Genomic DNA, 19,499 nt, shown 5'->3' on the forward strand with positions numbered 1-19,499 from the left:
GAGCTTCACAGCCATACTGGGCAAATAGTTCACAACATCCTATCTCAAAGAAACCCATCACACACACACACACAAAAAGCTCTGGTGGAGTGGCTCCGGGTGAAGGCCCTGAGTTCTAGTCCCAGTACCACAAAAAAAAGGACGCAGTTCTAGTTTCCAAGTAATTAGGTTCCTTCTAAAAACATTTTCTGCTGAATATATATTGTAATGTATAATGATCTTGAAGAAATCTTATTCCAAACACTGTGTGCTCACTTGTACATGTCAGAGCAAGAGATTTTTCAGTGCTAACAATAGTATCTTCAATTTTCAATAAATAAAAGATTTTTAAGGTCATTTAAGTTCTTCCCAAAGGAATTCAATCATCTCCATCAGGTATTTTCAAAAATGTAAATGATAAGCCAAACACAACAGCAATATGCATGTTGCTATATAGTAAGTATGCTACATTGTACAAATACTTCTCTTGGTATTTCTCTCTTCAGTTTGTTCTGGAACTTCATCAGTTCCTGTTTTCTGAGTCTTCAAATTCATTTCCATGAGCCCCTTTTTACATAAGCATTCAGATATTTTCAAGTCCATCTTATTTAAAAGTGATTTTTAGCCAGGTGTTGGTGGCTCATGCCTAGCTATTCAGGAGGCAGAGATCAGGAGGATCTCAGTTGGAGGCCAGCATGGACATATAGTTTCACAAAACCCTATCTCAAAATGGAGAATCTCCTGCCTAGCAAGCATAAGGCCCTGAGTCCAAACCCCAGTACCACAACAAAAAACTGATTTTAAAAAAATTATCCTTCAGTGTGGGTCTCCTTATGGCTGTCTTCCTTACATCATCAAGCTTCTGAAAGAGCAGTTTCACATTGACTGGCTGCTCTCCTCTAGCTCCTATCATTCTTCATCCGAATGCACTCTGGCTTCTTTTCCCACCACTACCCTGAACCTTCTCTCTATAGCATCCCTAAGGACCTTTGGATTGTGGAATCCAACAAACACTTTTCTGTTCTCACCAATCATGTTTGCTTCATGTACTACTATTTACAGCATCCCTACCCCATCCTCTATGCCAACAAAACAACAAAACAACAAAAAAACCCTCTTTGTTTCTGTAAAATATCCCTCCTGATTTCTTCCCTGTCTCTGGCTAATTCTTCCCATTGTTACTTGATTATACAAGTCTTTTTCCTCAACTGAAACCTCTGGTATTCATTACCATTCTTCCTTTTGCTAGTCATGCATCATAACTCACACCTTTCATGACACTAACTACTTATACAAAATGACTTTTAAGTCAATGTCATTACAGCAGACATTTTGCCTCTCTATGTCCCCCTACCTGCTGGTCATTTTTACATGGGTTTCCCACTAAAGTTTCCCACTCAAAATATCATTTTGCCTATACATGGGCCTTCTCCCACAATCCCTGTCACTGTGAATGACATCCATTTCATTGCCAGAGCAAGAACCTGGGAACTGAACTTTGATGTCACTTTTTCCTCCTGAAAAATCTCTAAATCATGTTGATTCTATTTATGGATTATTGCTTAGATTTATCCCACTTTTTTACTTCACGTCTTGATCATTTGGATTTACTTAGAGCATTAGGCTCTAAGTGCTTCAGTGGCTTCTTGGAATTTGTGGTGTGTTACCTTTTGACTGTTCTGGTTTAGAATTTGCCTGCCCTCTAGCCTTTCTTACAGGCTGCAACAAGAATGACTTTTCCAACACTCAGGTTGATTATGCCATTGCTTACACAGAATTCTTGAATGGTTTTTCATTGCCTCAGTATAAATTTTACCTCCTGAACACATTCTTAAAGTCCTTTTATGATGCTTCTCCTCTTCTGTCCAGTCTTATTTTGCTCCACATGTTGCAATACATTTTATCCTTTATGGGTACTAAACCATTTGCAGTTAACTAAAGATATCATACTCTTATCACTTCAGAACTTCTTAAGTTGTATTTAGCTTCTTCCAGAACATAATTCTGCATTCATATTGTGTACCCCTACCCACAATCTGTTGATCTTGTAGTCATCTTTGCAGTTTCAGGTCATTCATCTTTCCCTCCATGAATCCTCTGCCTCCTGCCCGCATTTTTTAGGGCTTCTGTTGTGCCTGTCACATGAAGGAAGTCATGATAATCTGTCCCTGCATATATCCTTTCCCTTTGCTATGTGAACTTCCTGAGGGTAGACATTGCAACCATAGTTCTCAGAAATTAGTATCAGGCTGGCTGTTAGGGTAGGCAAGTGATTGAAAAAAAGAAATTTAAAAGAAAAATACCCACGGGTATCCTCATTATGAAGGCTCATTTATTTGACCAACACTTTTGTGAAAGTGACAAATGCTACATCTAGATTGAAAGTAAATATTTTCTTGTTTCAATATGACACTTCTTTGAAGTTATCTTTTCATCTATGGCACAAAAGTCTTGAAAATATCAAAAATCCTACTTCCTATCATTGAAAGGTTTGGCCTAAGGCTCCAAAATGACATGGACAGAAGGAATCAATAACAAATAATTGAGAAAAAGTGAAGATTTTGCTGTTGGTCACAAAGTTATCGCCTGCTTGTTCCAGTCCTTGAAGGACACGTGTCAATTTATCTACTCTGTGTACAGAGAATTATCTAACACTGCACTTTCCAGATCAACTCTTTTCTTTTTCTGGAAGTGGGGATTCAGCTCAGAGCTTTGTGCTTGCTTGGCAAACATCCTACCACTTGATTCACACCACAGTCCTTTTTCAGATGCGGTCTTGTACTTTTGCCTGGGACTGGCTCCTATCTCTACCTCCTATCTGTAATAGCTGGGATTACAGATATGCAGCATCACATGTGCCTTGTTTATGACAAAGGGCCTTGCCAACTTTGCCAGGGCTGGCCTCAGACTGTGATCCTCCTGTCTCTGCTTCCAGTAGCTAGGATTACAGCTGCACACCACCATGCCCAGCCAGATCAGTGTTTAATGTTTCTGTCCCTGGATTTTCCTCAATAAAATAATTTTATGGTATGGTCAACAAATACTCAGAAGCAAGATGAGTTCCACAAAATAAAGTAACTGAGGCTGGTAAGTAATTATATAGGCCAAAGAATGGCTGACATGAATTTTCAAAAGACTCCAAGATATATAGATATGGACTAAGTTCTACTCTTGGTCCTTGTGCTCTTGGACAAAGCCAATCTCTCTGAAGTATGATTTCCTTCTGTAAAATTAAGACTAAACTATTCACTAAGTCTAAGCATGCTCCCAGCTCCAGCATTTGGTGATCCAGCCAGAAGTGAGCTGGATCCAGTATATTATCAGAGAGATGAAGGAAGTATATACAGAAGTCACTTACCATAAAAATGTGCACACGTTTTTCAAAGCAACAAGAGTATAACATGAAGACTGTCTCATTGTAATTGATTTATGCATGAGAACTCTCCCAGAAATGATTAATTTTTGTGGGTATAATATCTTCCTTTAGATTAATACATACAATGTTTCACAATTATAAGGCAAGGGCAAGGTGAACTGGTAGGGAAATGTTTACAGGTAGGCTGAGCACCAATGAACACATCAGAGTAATAATGAAGAATTAATGGCAACAGCCTTTCCTTGTTCATTGCTCCTCACCTCAATATAGCTAATTACAGCCTGGGCATAGAAGACTGTCCCTGGAATTTTTTTTTAAACTTCTGTAGTGGAGAGGTACAACAGAGTATGCTCAGAGTCCTTGGTGCTATCTCACTACAGTTACACACTCCTGTGTCCTTCAAGAATCTGTGATTCTTCTGAGATTTTTCTTTGCTAAAATAATGCCACAAAGTTCTGAAGAAAGAAATGAGCTTCTATGATTCAAGATTTATAGAGCTCAATGCTTGAGCCTGAAGGAAATTTCTGAGAAATGGATCATATCACTCTACCTGCTCAATTTTCATTACAGGTGAATGAACTGGTATAAAAAGCTAGAAAGGATTTGAACTAGAATGAAATGACACTATTTCCTCAGGGTATGTGAGATGCACACTACTAGGTCAAGATTTGTAAGCAAATATAGTTCCCTTCCCAAATCTAAGAATTGCTAAGGTCCAAGGGAAGGAAATTTGAGATTTATCTGTATGAATTTTATATTTTTCTGAGCACATTTTGCATGTAGAAAATTTGTATAATGGTGAGTATAAGGAAAAAATCTCAACATTTCATAATTTAAAAATATTACAATGGACATTTCCTTCTGTATCTATATATATATTCTATATCTATAATTCTTCCTAGCAATACGTCCATGTAATTGTGATCAACTGCATAATTTTGTGTCATGGTAGTTGTTATTATTATATAATGACATCAGCATTTCTCCAAACCATCAAAACTTTTATAAATATCATTTTACTATAGACAATATGTTGAACTCACCAATTCTTTTATAGATTACTTCATCAAATCTTCTTGACATCCCTAGATTGTAGTCCTATTATTATCCCAATTTAACAGGTAAGAATAGAAAGTTAAAGGAGTGACAGATGTGGTGGTTCTCACGCTTATAATCAGAGCTACTCAGGAAGTGGAGGTAGGAAGATCACAAGTTTGAGGCTAGCCTGGGAAAAATTAGCAAGACTCCTCAAAACAAAGTACAAGTGAAAGGCTTGGGGAGGGGGTAAAACTCAAGGCGGTAGAGCATTTGCCTAGCATACTAGGCAAATGGGTTCAATCTCCAGTTCAACACACACACACACACACACACACACACACACACACACACAGAGAAGTTAAACTAACCAGCAGCACAAAGTTTATAGGAAGTATTTGATCTAGCTCATGAAAGAATATACAATAAGTTTAAATGCATAAATGGCCATAAAGTATTTTGTTGAGTAGATTTACCATAGTTTTCTTAATGATTTCCTTTTCAATTATGCATTATTATTCATGAAGTTCCCCAAATCTCCTCGTCCCCTGAATTTATCTATTTTATGAACATACCTCAAAACAAACTGCCTTATGCCAACTGGCATGGGACAAGTGACCACATCCAACACCCCAAAACAGTGTCTTATACCATCATCAAGAGTAAGGAAAGGCTGAGTCAGCCACCTTTTTTGCCTCAATACCTTATGTGAGAAAATTTATGAGAAATAAAATTTGAGAAGCATCTTAGAAAGAGTTGTGGATTATAAATCAGGAGATCTTGGATTTAGGTTTCCATTTAGACTGATTTGTTCTGATGTTGAAAATTACTTAATCTCTCCAGTCTCCCTCTCCTTAGATGTCAGATTTCTGTGAGGGGAAAAGCAGCCCCTGTGAGTGATGGCTGGTCTGTCTCACCCCAGTTCTCATAAAGACAGTCTCAAAGGCACAATCTTCCTTGGCCTATAGAATTCTCCTCACGTACTTGACTAATGGCCTTGGTTGCAAGAACAGGACAAACTGATGACATAAACACATGGCAATCAAGTGGAACCCACTGTTTCGCCGTCTGTAGAGTCCTCTGAAGCAAACTCTAGCAAAGGCAAAACATGCTGAAAATAAAACTCAATGAAATAAAATTTGACCTGACAAATAATAATATAGATCTGGGCAAAAAATACAGGGAAGATGAAAGGATATTGCAATGCTCTTTGGGAAAAAATGATTTCAAAATGTCTCTTGGAATTGTTATTTTATTTACTCATTATTCTCAATAGTCTTGTTAGTCAATCCTGATGGCTTAAAATTTCACTTCCTATTTTCAAAATGGAACATTTAATTATGAAAAATATAGGATATGACAGTGCAAGGAAATGCTAATTCAAAAAAATTCATTATCTGCTCAATGACAAGAAACAGTAGAACACTATGAGTTATCAACTGAGTCAGAGATCACAAGCAAGTGGCAGAGGAAAGAATTCTGCCTCTTGTGAGATAAGTGTTAGACTTTGCTAAGGTCTGATTTGAAACACATTTTGAAGGCAATAATTGTATAAGGCACCAACAATTAGACTTTTAATAACAACTTAGCCTTTAGTTTGTCTTTTTCTCAATTTAGAATCAAGGCAGCAAAAACAAAAATGGAAACTGATGTGTTATATAGTTTTCCTCATACAATAAAGAAAGCTTAGAAGCTTATCTTGAGAGATTACCTATTTCCTGGCACAATTCCTATGAACTATGTGGCATAGCTCCTGATTCTGAAGACAGCAAATAGCATTTTAGCATGATATTGAATTTCCTGCAGTTGTTCAAAGTCATTCTTTACCATAAGACAATTCATGGTAAACTGCAACAGAAATCAGGGGCACAAAATTAAATGTCTTCTCAGTAATGTCATTACACATGCACGGATATATGGGCAGGGGTCTGGGAAGAATCAAGTGAATGCAATGTATGATAGCATTTAGCGAAGGTGTTTTGGCCATGCTCTTAGCATAGTCAGTTCAAGGATAAATTTATTGACAACTGCAGCAAGTGCTGATATTCTATGTGACTGAGTGAAGAAAATCTAATTGCTTAAATAGTAGACAAAAGGCAGTAGAGCTGACATGATGGAAAAATTAAGAAGTCTGGTTTTTATTCTCACACAGGATTGGGTCACTCCAATCCATTCAAAGATGGAAGAATCTTTTTTTTTCTGTATATTTCTACAGAATCAAAGTTTTGAAAATATTATAGGAGATTTCATCAGTGATCAAGCTCATATTCCATTTAACAAGATATCATGGAATCAGTTTACTTAATACTTATGAGCAGACCTCTCTCTCTCACTCTTGCTCTCTCTCTCTCTCCTCTACATCCATGCTCACCTTCTTTAAAATTATCAGTCAGCTAATAGGAATATAGCAATATTATAAAAAACAGGTCACACTAAGGGGAAGTCACATATGATAGAGGGAGGATAAAAGAAGAAAGTTAAGAAGATGAACATGGTTGATGTACTTCTTATACAAACAAGAATTAATACGGAAGTTTTTAAACCTGTTGAAATAATCATAGGAAGGGGATGAAGGTAGAAGGAAGAAAAATAGGGAAGATGAGCCAATTCAGGCTATAATACATATATACATGGAAATGTCACAAGGATACTCCCTATTTTACACAAACAAAACATGTCATTTTTTTTTCTTTTACAAAATCAGAGAACAGGTGGGTGAAACAGGTCCTGTCAGAGGGAGTTGGTACCAGTGGGAGGGGGAGGAGGTTGGGAAAGGGCAAGGGAGGGTGAGTATAGTACAAATACTGTGTACACATGTATGTAAATGGAAAAATGAGACCTGTTCAAACTATTCCAGGAATGAGGGGAGGGGAAATAAATGAGAATGATGGAAGGAGTGAATTCAATATGACATATTTGATATATTATAGAAACTTGTAAATGCCACAATGTACCCTTAGAAAAACAATAAAAAAATTTAAAGAGAAAGAAAAACATGATTAATCAGTAATAAAGTTATTTAAATTTTGTTTCTTATAACTCTTACTTTAAATAAACCTTACTACTAGAAGCTCTGATTTTTGATCAAAGGAGATTTATAATTAAGGAGAGCAGTAATGATACCAACAATGTGTCTGGAAGGGGAAGATATTGGATATAATGGTGCATCTTCCTGGAAATTTGTAGAAAAATACTTTCATATACTGAGTGAAACAAAAATTTATTAATGAAGTAAAATGCAAATACATGAGAATTCAAAGAACTCAGCTAAGATGAAAGGCCATTTTCAGTCTTGGCTCCAGGCCCTCCTGTGCAGATATATTTATTCTCTTTTTACTTTGTTTACATTGGAGGAGGGGTTTGGATTTTAGAAGCACTAAGTCCTCTAAGGAATAGTGAAAAAGCCCCTTGGAATGACATAACTGCCTTCCACAGTGAGTACCTATTTATCACTCTCACCTTATCTCCTTTTCCTTTAGCTTCACACTTCACTCTATGGTAACCCAAACTGCCAGTTACCCCTGCTACACACACTGCAGTTTCATATCCTTGCTTGTTAGACCTTCAGTCCTGAATGCTCTTTGTATTTTTCTTTGTCTAGATAACAGCTACTCATTTGTTAGGGTCCAAAAGAGGCATTGTTTTCTTTAGGACATCATCTCTGGGCACCACAGACCTCTAAGTATCACTTTCTGCAACATAATGAAATCACCATCCTATGTTCAGTAAAGTTGTCAACATAAAGCCAGGTGTGGTGGTACACTTTTGTAATCTCACTGACTATGGAGGCAGAGGCAGGAAGATCATGAGTTCAAAGCCAACCTAGGCTACTTAATGAGACCCTCCCTTAAAAACAAAAAGGCTGGCAGAGTGGCTCAAAGTGGTAGAGCCCTTGCCTAGCATTTGCAAGGTCTGGGGCTTAATCCACAGAGTCTAACTCAAGAATTAGGGATATCTTACTTTAATGTGCAGATGATTGCTTGTGTAATTTTGACATGAGTCTTAGTTATGAAATAATTATTAGAAATAGGCATAATGCTAATTTCTCCTTTATTTTAAAATATTTTGCGGTAAAATAATGTAAAGTATAGAAAGTTAAATCTGATTTTATTTATACTTTGAAAATATATGCCATCTTATGAGCTAGGAGACAAGCTAGACTTTATAATGCCCAGACTTAAATCCATTATAATGAAGTTGCAGATATATTAAGTAAATTTCTAAAGAATTAGTTCAAATGAGAGCCCTCCAGTGGCCAAAACATAAATAGGCAAATACCCTCAGTTATTTACTCAATATTTTCTCCTTCCAAATAAGTTAAAATATTTCAAACACTATGTTTTAAAATGCCTGATTTGATTACTATCTTATATCACTATCATATTGCATAAATTGTTTCTGGCACTATGGGAAGAATATATTTATATCACTTAAATAAACCCTACACAACAGGGGCCCAAATCACCCATTTATGAATGAAATGATTTTGAGCCATCACTACAATTCACTCACACAAGGATGATGCTAAATCTTGTCCAAATATGAATAACTGAATTCCTTCTGTTGCAGTCATTGAGAGAAGTGTTGCTGGGGATTGAAAACACTCAAATACAGAAGGATTCCAGTGAATACCAGCTGTGTCTGCAACTTTTCTTGCCTTTGTTCAGAGTTGTGTTTTAATGTGTGTATTCCTGAACTTACTTGTGAACACTTTGTGTTTGTATGTGTGTGTGTTTTGGGTTCTCTTTTAACAAATGCATATCTATCTATCCAGCCACAGCACTTGCATTTGCTTCAGCCCTTGTCATCATATTACCAGTGATGGTTTGGCAAAAAGCCTGCAGTCATGTCTCTGCCTTGAAAATTGTCAAGCTCTACAATTTACCCAAATACTGCAACGCTGATTGGTGAAGGCATTTTTATTTGTTTTAATTAAATTCTTATATTACTTTATTAGAAAGTAAAGCTGGTTTATAAAACTCTCACACACTTGGACACACAAGTCTGCACATTTGATGTTCAAAATAAGATTAAGATTCTTGCTTACAAATATAGAACAGTACATTTATTATAACTTTAAATCTTCAAAGACCACCACTAAAAGAACCATGCTTACTTATTTTTAAAAGTTTACCACAGTAGAGGAGAAATGCCAAGAAAAAAATTCTGTCCTATAATTTAATTTCTTTCCCAGAATTTTTTTTTCTTGCTTTTAAATGTTATAGATAGAAAGAAAATGTTCACCAATGTTTACTTTTGTGTAGTATGGTATGCAGGCTTACCACTTCAGTTAATGTTCCTAAGGTTTTTTATTTAAAGTCAAGTTCATGTGTAGCATTTGTGTATGACCTTTAAGAAATTCTGCCTGCTGCGAGAAATACGATGGTTAATTCTCAGAAAGCATACTCTCAGGGAGAAAGTTATTGCCTAAGAAAAAAGCAGATATTTCTGGAAGTTATATTGTGTCTTTCAGGCCACTGGGGTACCATATAGGAAACTGAAGCAATAATTTACCCTTCTGCAATGAAAAATATAATATAACTTGCACACCAGGACCCTCTGCCTCATTAAGTTAAACGCTTCCCCCATGTCATTTTAGAGGAGAAATTGTAACACTGTAAATCTCAGTAACTTAGATTTATGTTCTGGTGTCTAGCAAATGGTTACACAGGATATTTTCCAGCCTTCCAAATGTTTTTGGTGCGAGGCGGTTTCAGAATGTGGACATAATTGAATTCATAGTTTAGCAAACAAGAAATAGGATATTGCATGTGGCTAGCTATTCAAAGACTTGCAAAAGAGGAGTCTTGCAGGGTCCAAAAGAGACCCTCAGTGCCTCTGCAATGAACTCATAGAGGTCTCAGGGACATCCTTGTATTTTCTGAATCTTATGATAATCCCTGGGAAAGATCTGAGCAAATATTAATCAGAAAAATGTGTGCTAAGAATTTATACTACCTACAGTTTTGATGGAATGCTTTTTCTTTCTATGATATAGAAAATGTCTTCCTGAGATCTTTTTAAGTATTGCTTTATCTCCTATTTTAAAAAGAGAGGACAAGAACTGAAATTGTTAAGCCATCCCATATATACCTGTGAACCTCATTTCTAGGGTTTTCTTTGCATGGAGTTGCTGTAGTATGAAAGTTCATGGAGCAATGGGTTACTGTAAATTGCCATTACATTTAGCAAAATATAACACACAGCAGAGATTTTCTTTTTGTTACTCTGTAACCTTCCTCTTGCCCAGGAAAATTCCCATAGGTGGTAACTTTAGTAGGGATCTTTCAAAACTAAAGAATTTTTTTCTCTTTTGAGTGTTAAAATTTCTGAACTTAAAGGAAGTGAACCAAAAATATCAAGAAACAGATGCTGAAATTGAAGATGGTCTTTCTCTTCACAAGTTCATCACAAAGAAATGACAACTAGGCTGGGTGAGGTGGTTCATGCCTATAATGCCAGATACTCAGCAGGTGGAGTTTGGGAGTTTTGCACTTCCAGGGTCAGCCCAGGCCAACGTTAGTGAGAATTCATCTTAACTGACAAACTGGGCATGGTGGTATAATGCTGTAATCCCAGGTATGTGAGAGGCACAGTAAGAAGAATGAGGTCCAAGGCAAAAAGCAAGAGACCTTATCTAAAAATAACTAAAGCAGAAAAGGGCTGGTAGAGCACTTGTCTAGCAAGCAAGAGGCCCTAAGTTCAAACCCCAATATCATCAAAAAAGAAAAAAGAAACTGACAACTAAATCTAATGAATATCATGTGATCAAATTATAAAATAGAATAATTTTAGAGAATTGAACAAAAGGGGTAAAATAGATCAAATTGCTTTCAATTTCTGCATTCTGAAGACTATATCAAATTTTCTTATTTGTGTTGTATCACAAATCATATGCCTGAATAGTATTAAATATTACTGTATTCTTTGTCAGTTTAAATTTTGACTTCTGCTCATGTTTAAAATCAATGGCTTTTATCAAGAGAATGAAAACAAATCACCAAACAATAAAGATATTTATAAAAGTCCTTTAAAATTCTTAGCTTCATGACCATACAAATTATTAATACAACATATTCAGGATGATTAAAACAGGACTTACAAGTGTGTTTTGTGGTATGAAATTATCTATCTATCTATCTATCATCCATTTACCTATAGCTCTATTATCAAATTAGCTTGAAAAACACTGGATTAAAGCAAGTAAAACATGACTTGATTGCAGAACTTTTATGAACCATTAGTGCTAGTGTTGTCCTTCTCTCCAAGATAAGGATATAGTATGTATCATCTAATTTGATCCAGAAATCTCAGACACCCCCTGTAGTATTTCCTGGAATTGTTGCTTCCAAGAACACAAATTAGATTTTCTGATTTAAATTACAATGCAAAGCTCCTTAAAATATTGGCTTAAATATTTAAATGTATGAATCTGAATCTCTGAATTTCTGAATTTTATCTTACTAGTTCTTAAAACTAAATGCTAAGTAAAAGGTAGAGTATCAGTGAATGTAAATGGTCTTTGAGGCTATGCATTTCTAGTGAACAACATATATTACAAACCTCTGTGCTATTTTCCCCAAGCCTGGTCTTTTTACTTTGCCTACTGGCCAAAATGGGCCAGTAAGCAAAGTAAACTGGCAATCAATTGTATTTTTTTCTCCATTTCTGTACTACAATGGGCAGTTCTTAGACATGGGGAAGTTAACATTTCATACTTGCTATTTTCTGTAGGAATTGTCCTAATGGTGGCTCCTTTGAACTCCCAAAACTGTTTATTGGCAGGATTCCCTGAATGGTTAGTGTAAAATCCAAGCATCCTAGCACTAGAGAAGCTGTGACCTCACTCTGGAAATGTCAAAGATTTAGAGAGCCACAAAGTCTCAGGGGAGATGAGGCAAAGAATGTAAACAGGCAAAAGAAGTTAGCATTGCATGGCAGGTGCCCTGCCTGCAAATTATCATGTATGGGCCTGTTCACAGATTTTAAGTCTAGACTCTGGGGATGCTTATCATTTGTTAGTGCAGAAACTCTTTAGAGCTCTTCATAAATATTACAGTACTTTCCTTTTCTAAGTACGTAGTAGAATTGAGCTTCCCATCCAATTGAAGTTAGGTGTGATGACCTAGCATGCTTTGGCCAAGGAAATGTGAGGTCATTTCAAGGTGAAAGCATCAATGTGGAGAAAAGCCTTCAATTACATGTGATGACTAAGTTGCATGTGTGTGAAGAAAACTTAGATTTTTATACCACATTGAGATTGGAGGTTGTTTGTTACCGCAGGAAATCACATTGAGTCTGTCTGGAACACTTCCTATGTCCGTATCTCAATTTTATCACATGTATGATAGAATAACATTTGTGTCTTACCTATAAACTATTCTACAGCATTCAATTCACCTTAGATAAGAATTGTTTTATTTACCCGAGGTGTTAACAAATAACATCCTTTGATGAGTAAAAACACACATTTCTATATATACTAGTGAAAAATCTGAGACTTGCAAGTTCATTTGTATTAGAAGATTAAGTTCATTCAAAATTAATCTATATCTGTTTGATAAAACTAGTGAAGGCATCTGTATTCTGGAACTGTTATTAATTTGGCTAATTCAAAGTTTTAATGTCCACAAATCTGTGAAGTATCATATTATGTAAGAATGGGTATAAAAACTAAAATGAGACTAAAAAGGAAGAATAAAAATAACTCTATTGCTCTCTTTAGAAATATGTAGAGGCTTACACAGCTTTCATGATTCAGGGTGACTCTGAATCATCCTTCTACCATATTTATTTTGCAAAAATGCAGAGTCCAGCTTTACTTATGCAAATAAATGTATTTCTATTTTATATTGTTATAACACAATATGTGATAATAGAAATTCTAATTAACTCTTTTAAAGAATTTGTTCAGGTTTCTTTAAGCTGTCTGTAATAAAAGTATCTGCTAAACATGACACTTTTTAAGTGTTAAAATAATACTACTCTTGATTTGGGGGTGGGCTCAAGTAGTAGAGTGTCTGCCTACCAAGCACAAAGCCCGAGTTTGAACCCCAGTCTGCCAAAAAATAAACTTAAAAAATACCCTAAAACTTAGCTTTTTGAGAGGAAAATACTAATTGTTGAAAAAGCAAAATTACTTTTTTGACAATGCATGGGATTTGCACAAGTAAGTACAGAATAAAAATGAAAGAATATTTTAATAAATTTATTAATCTATTAACATGGAACCCTCCATCATTAGTATCCAGGGAAAGAGATAAATAAATAATGATGTTTAGGATGAAAAGGAGTAAAGTGAGAAAAATTATTGAGGAAAATGTTCCTCAGAATAGTCACTGCTCATTCCTCGTACATGTAGTGCAGTGTCTCTGTATATCAGTTACAGAGAATTCAGAGGTGAGTAAGACACAATCCATGTCATTAGTGGCACCAGGGATAGGTGAACTATAGAATTAAAGAAAGTACAGTGAAGCTCACTTACGAGGTCAAAAGAGAGGAACAATAGGCATTCTGGGGAAAAGAGAAATTAGTAGGTGGACTAGTTCAGGGTGTGAGAGCATATGGCGTGTTTTGGAGGCAGCAATCGTGTGAGTAAAGTTTTGGCAAGACTCAGTGAAGTGGTGGAGACCATTTTAGTGAAATGGGTTAAGGCTTTGTGACAGACTTTGTAGGATATGCTAAAGAGACTGAGCTTTATTTTGAAGGGATGGCAAGGCACTGAAAAATTTTAAAGTAAAATTTAAATAAATGAATCGTTGATGTCTATAATTTTTAGCAGACAGGATATGTGAGTTCCAGGATGAGAAATGTGTGTTGGGTAGTAGTAGTGTGGATGGAACCTATAGACAGGAGAGTAACTTCAAGACCACGTAATACCCAAGCGAGATGATGTTTACCTAAAGTAGAACAATCACAAAGAGAATCAGAAGGAAAGGATTTATTTAAGACACTTCTTATAAAATGTGGTGTTACTGAATACAGGCCAAGAGAAAGCTGGAAGAATCAAGGTCAACAAGTGAGAGTGATGGTAGTTGGGTGGATTAGTGATTAAAGGGATTACCAAGGAAAGTGGCTAGCAATGGATAAACAGAAGGCCTGTTAAGTATTGTGGACAGCTCACAGCAAGTTGGAAACCATGAATCTTTCATGAGTATGCATATGTAATTCTCTTCAAAACATCTAAATAAATCAGGTCACAACAACAACAATAAAAAAAAGAAAGACAGAAAAGAAAAGAAAAACAAACTGTGAAGCTGCCTGAAGTCATCAATGTTATCAGTAGATGTATAAAAGCAATGCAGTGAATTTCCAGGTCTTATAACGGTAATGAGATAATTTGGGTGACATTTTTAGGTAGGTAAAATTATTTTAAATATAAAAGCAGCAAAGAGCTAATATGATGGTGAGAATTCAGCAAATGAAAATCTAGAAGACCAGAAGCCAGAGAGGCAAACTCAGCTTTAAAAGTTCTTGCCCTTGAGCATATGACTATCTGGAAAAAAGACCAGAGAAAACAATTTTATTTCTGGTGACTCTATGGACCTCATTGAAAAGCTGAAGTACCTGAGCCTGGGTAAGGACTTTAACCAACTAACTCAACTTTATATTGTGATTCAGAAAGGCCAAATTTTCCTCAGGGTAGAGTGAGCCTAAAATCAACCATTGCTCATGTAGACATGCAGTCTTGCCTATCACAGAGGTGGTTCACGGAGCCATAGGTGTTCTGGTTTGTTTAAGGTGATTTTAGTTTGATGTTGCTCCTAGGTGCCTGGCAGGTGCAAGCCAAAGTCTCCTCTGGAGGAAACACTATGTGCATTAGGTTTCCATTTACTTTTACAAGTAGTTTAACAAACACATTTCTAACACATAGCAAATCTATCTAAGCTAACAAGAAAATCAGACACTGTGAGTGAGAAATGGCAGGAACAGTAATAATAGAAACAAATCTAATCACACCTGAGATAGCAATGTATCTATCTTTCATGTATCTATATGGAAGACATATATTTTCAAACAACTCCCTTTACTGTGTCCAAAGAAATAAAATCTGAGCTTGGTAATTTCATCAGAGAACTAGAAACTTTAACAGTGATGTAATAGCAGAGGAATATTTACCTCTTTTTTCCTCTCAATATTACTTAGTCACATAGCTTAAAATTCTTACATTTTATAATTTTACATTTTTTTTCTTTCAATACACTGAAAACCAAAAACCAAAACCCCACACTAACAAGCATAATATAAATTTTATTTATTTTATAATTGGATATGAAACATTTTAGTTAAGTAAAAGGCTTGCCTACATATGTCTGTGTGTGCACTGTGCATAGGTGATCACATTTGCACCCTTCTTGGAAGCACCTAAGATTTCTGCCAGGTTCATTCTTAATGTCAACCATTCAGGACACAGCTGATAAATGCCTATCGCCAGGCATCTGATGTGACCTGGAGTGTTTTACAAAGTACCATCCACTCACAGGGAAATGAAATACAGCTGCACCTTTTAAAGCCTAATGAATTAATTTGAAGTATTGCTAAAGGTTAACTGTGATTTATCAAACTGCCTAAACTCTCTGAAGGTTTGGTATTTATACTGAAATGCAAGTATTCCTGATGGATTTAGGACACTGCCTTAAAATACTCTATGTAAGAGTCTTCCTTGAGGATAGATCTTGACTGTTAGAGAACAACACTGAGCAGTGATGTACCTCAGGGATCTAGAGGGAGAAGGAGGATCAGTGGGAGAGTGGGTGGAGGAGGAAGAGGAGATTAAACGAGGGTTCTGCCAACATCACATTTTGTTTGGTCTTGCCAGATTCAAGTGGTTCTCTTAAGATCATGTCCATTTTTCATCTTAGAAGAGTAACACAGCATATTATTTATTCTTAAAGTTGAAGGAAAGATTCATAATAAGTAATTCATCATTTATACCTAATTTTGCCAACCTAGTTCATTTGAATCTGGTCTATTTGACAGAGCAAAAACTGACTAGTATCATTCAACAACTGTTCAGCCCCACATTCTGTAAGAACAGCGTCAGCAGACTTATTTTCCCCATATAAAGGAGAATTTCCAATTCACACCATGTACTCTATGACTATTATGGACAGTATTTATTCAGAAGGAATGCTGTGCAAGTTTGGGAAAAGCTGTCGCTAAGAGAGGAGGAAGAGGTCATTTGACCAAATAAGAAACAAAACCTATACATGGGCAAAACATGAAGCACTGAAGTTGTCATTCTCTCTTTCAATGAAAAAAGTTTTAAAATCTTTAAAACAGTGCAACAATAGCAAATGAGACAGCTCTTTCCCTCCCTCCTCTTCCTTCAAGCTCTTTATAATCACAACGCCTTCATTCACTTAGCAAATATCAGCTCTTTTGGAGGAGGGGAACCTGCTCAGAATTAATGAGGTAACACCAAAAACAACTTCTATTAATAAACTGTTCTCTTTGATGGAAATTGCCTGTTTTTTTCTCTGTAGCTTTTTGGAAAACAGAAAACTTTCTAGTATTTTTAGACCATCTTAAAGATCACCTTTCCCCTCATGTTTTTTCCTGAAACTTTTTTTTTCTTATTTAAATTAGGAAGTGACTTAGTGCCCTGCAAGGTGAAACTGAACTCTATTTCACAATAATACAACTGCATCCACTGGTAGCACAACCACAGTAACATTCAGTCTGTTATTGTGACAGATAACGACTGGCATTGTCACTCAGTGAATTCAGGGTGCTTTAGGGTTAATGGCAAATAAATAAATAACTAAATAAATAAGGGTAGAGGCAAAATTGAAGTTACAGAGAGAGCCGCAATATAACTTTCAAAGGTCAGCTAAAATACTTTTTCCATTCTGCTACTTACAATGCCAACTACCTAAAGAAAGGTAAGCAAGCTACATCCCATAATACAACTTCTTCATGATAGCTTTTTCATTCACACCCATCAAAAAGAAAAACTTAATATCCACTTTCCCAGAGAAACGGTGCACCTTAAAGCCAATCTTTTCACTTACCCTAGAGTTCACCCACCACGATCTCTTAAATCCTTTCAATTCCAGTACATCCAGAACATACATGGACTCCTACCACATTCATTGGAAGGACAAACTTAACACCAGATTGTTGATTTCTGCTGAGATCATAACAGAACTCCCTGAAATTCTAGGGAGAGAGAGGAGTTTCAAAGCTAGCTTCTAGATCCTGGTGTATTCTGGGTCTATCTTTAACTTGAAAATGATTTGCTTTCACATTCCACTGAGGTCCCAGTGGCAGATGCCTCTGCACAGCTCACCAATGGCAGGCGTTCAAAGCCCTCCCGCCAGCCCCTCCCTCCCGGCAGCTTCCGCTGCTGCTTCATCTAAGGCTGATTTACCCAGCTGTCTTTTTACCTGTCTCTGCGTGGGTAAAAGGAAATGCTTTCATTGATGGCCATTAAGGAAACACTTAGAAGGTGAAGATCAGCCTGGGGACTCTGCGCTTTCCCTGCCTTCCCCTCCCCCTGCATGCTGCCAGAAACCAACTGACTTCCAAACTTGGCTGCCTGAAAAAGAATGTTCCCTGATTGGCATTCCTGAAAGCAGCAAGCCTGGCAGCTCGAGTTCTGTGCTGTTACTCAGCATGAGAAACTCCCCAGGTATAAGTCTCACAGATGAGGAACTTGCCTGGATTTTGTTTCTTAACTTTGAGGGGAATCCAGCAACTACAGCAGTACAAAAAATATCTATGCATTGAAGTTTTAATAGCTAGCTATTATTTTACCCGCAATGGCTGTGGCTGCAGTAAGACATATCATTGTTAAAAGCTGAGTACCCTCATCACTGCTTGCTTCACTGTATTCTGGTGGAACGCTTTCAACGGGTGGATTTTCTGTAAGGAAAAAAAAAGTAGTAACCAAAAAACACCCCATACTTATAGGATTGTGTATAAACTGATTTCAAACGACCTACATTTATATTCCAAACAGCAGGAGGAAAAGGTGGAAGAAGCACTTTTAACTCCTTATGACATCTTCTTCTATTTTTTTCCGGATTACCATGCAAACTTTAGTGAGGACCTGGAAAGAAACGTGTGTGTGTAATGTGTGTGTGTGTGTGTGTGCGTGTGTGTGACACATACATACATACATATATGTGAGAGAACAGAAACTGAGTGAATGGATACTTGGGAAAAAATACATTTCATCAAATAGAATTTGACAAAGATTAATTGTGGGGGAAGGGTCCTTGAAGTCATCCCAAATAAACCTTGTTTAACATTTTTTTAGTGTCACTGGGGTCAAAATATCTTCTCTTAGTGAAAATAGTTTTTGTGTCCCAAATAGTGAATTTATTATGTGCAATTCTATGAGTCTCACAATTTCTTCAGAGGACTGATGGAGGCTTCATAATTTTGGTCATTAGGCGCAGTGTTCCCCAAGCATTGCCGATTCTTGGTAACTGTCAGCTGGCTGAGCTAACGGTGGTGGTGTGGTTGCAGCTGCTCCCTGGGATTCACACCAACATCCCAAAAATGTTCAATGGCAAATGGTTGACTCCAGAGAGAGAGCTTTCTGTTTTGGTTTGTTGTTGGTTTTAAATTTTTGTTTTAGATAATCTTTTACTGCATCCAGAACAAGAGTATTTTAAAAAGTCATAAGTGAAAATTTGATTAATTGGTATTGTATTACTAATTTATTTCACTGATATTTTGCTGCCCCATATAGACTGGTGGTTTACCAGCTGCTCACTCCTTAATCTGACTCTGTTTCCAGATGTCTAAACAAATTTTTTAGAGGGAGGAAGAGTAGAAAGAAACATTCATTATCCTTACCCCCAAAGTTGACGGCCTTAGGGAAAATACAGGCCACAAGCAATGCTGCAAGGAAGGGGCGCCTGTCATTTTCCATAGCATTTCCACAGGTAAGAGTACACATCTCGTGCCATTTTCCTTAGGTCAAAATACACATAGCAGTTCTTCAGTTTCAATAAACACTTCTTTTTTCCTTTATTTCCACCCTCCCTATTTACCTCTCTCCCTGGCTCTTTCTTTTTTTCAGTACATAAGTTTGAACTCAGGGCCTTGAACTTTGTAGGCAGGCACTTTATCACTTGAGCCATGCCTCCAAGTAACA

General features: G+C 36.6%; 1 protein-coding gene across 14 annotated transcripts in view; it reads right to left on the reverse strand.

Annotated features, from left to right (window-relative positions):
- Dtna (dystrobrevin alpha) overlaps positions 1–19,499 on the reverse strand; it is a 345,657-nt gene that overhangs the window by 232,272 nt on the left and 93,886 nt on the right. For 3 of the 14 annotated variants that reach the window (XM_074070022.1, XM_074070018.1, XM_074070019.1), the window contains exon 1: positions 17,404–17,643. The exons of 5 other annotated variants lie outside the window; for them this stretch is intronic. The gene's annotated coding sequence lies outside the window, so the exon portion shown is untranslated. Of the gene's footprint in view, positions 1–17,403; positions 17,646–17,778; positions 17,886–19,499 lie in introns of those variants that run through there. 6 more of the 14 variants (XM_074070028.1, XM_074070026.1, XM_074070013.1 and 3 more) reach the window with 4 other exon arrangements.

The sequence above is a fragment of the Castor canadensis genome, chromosome 4 (genome assembly GCF_047511655.1).
Source record: "Castor canadensis chromosome 4, mCasCan1.hap1v2, whole genome shotgun sequence".
NCBI classification, from domain to species: Eukaryota; Metazoa; Chordata; class Mammalia; order Rodentia; family Castoridae; genus Castor; species Castor canadensis.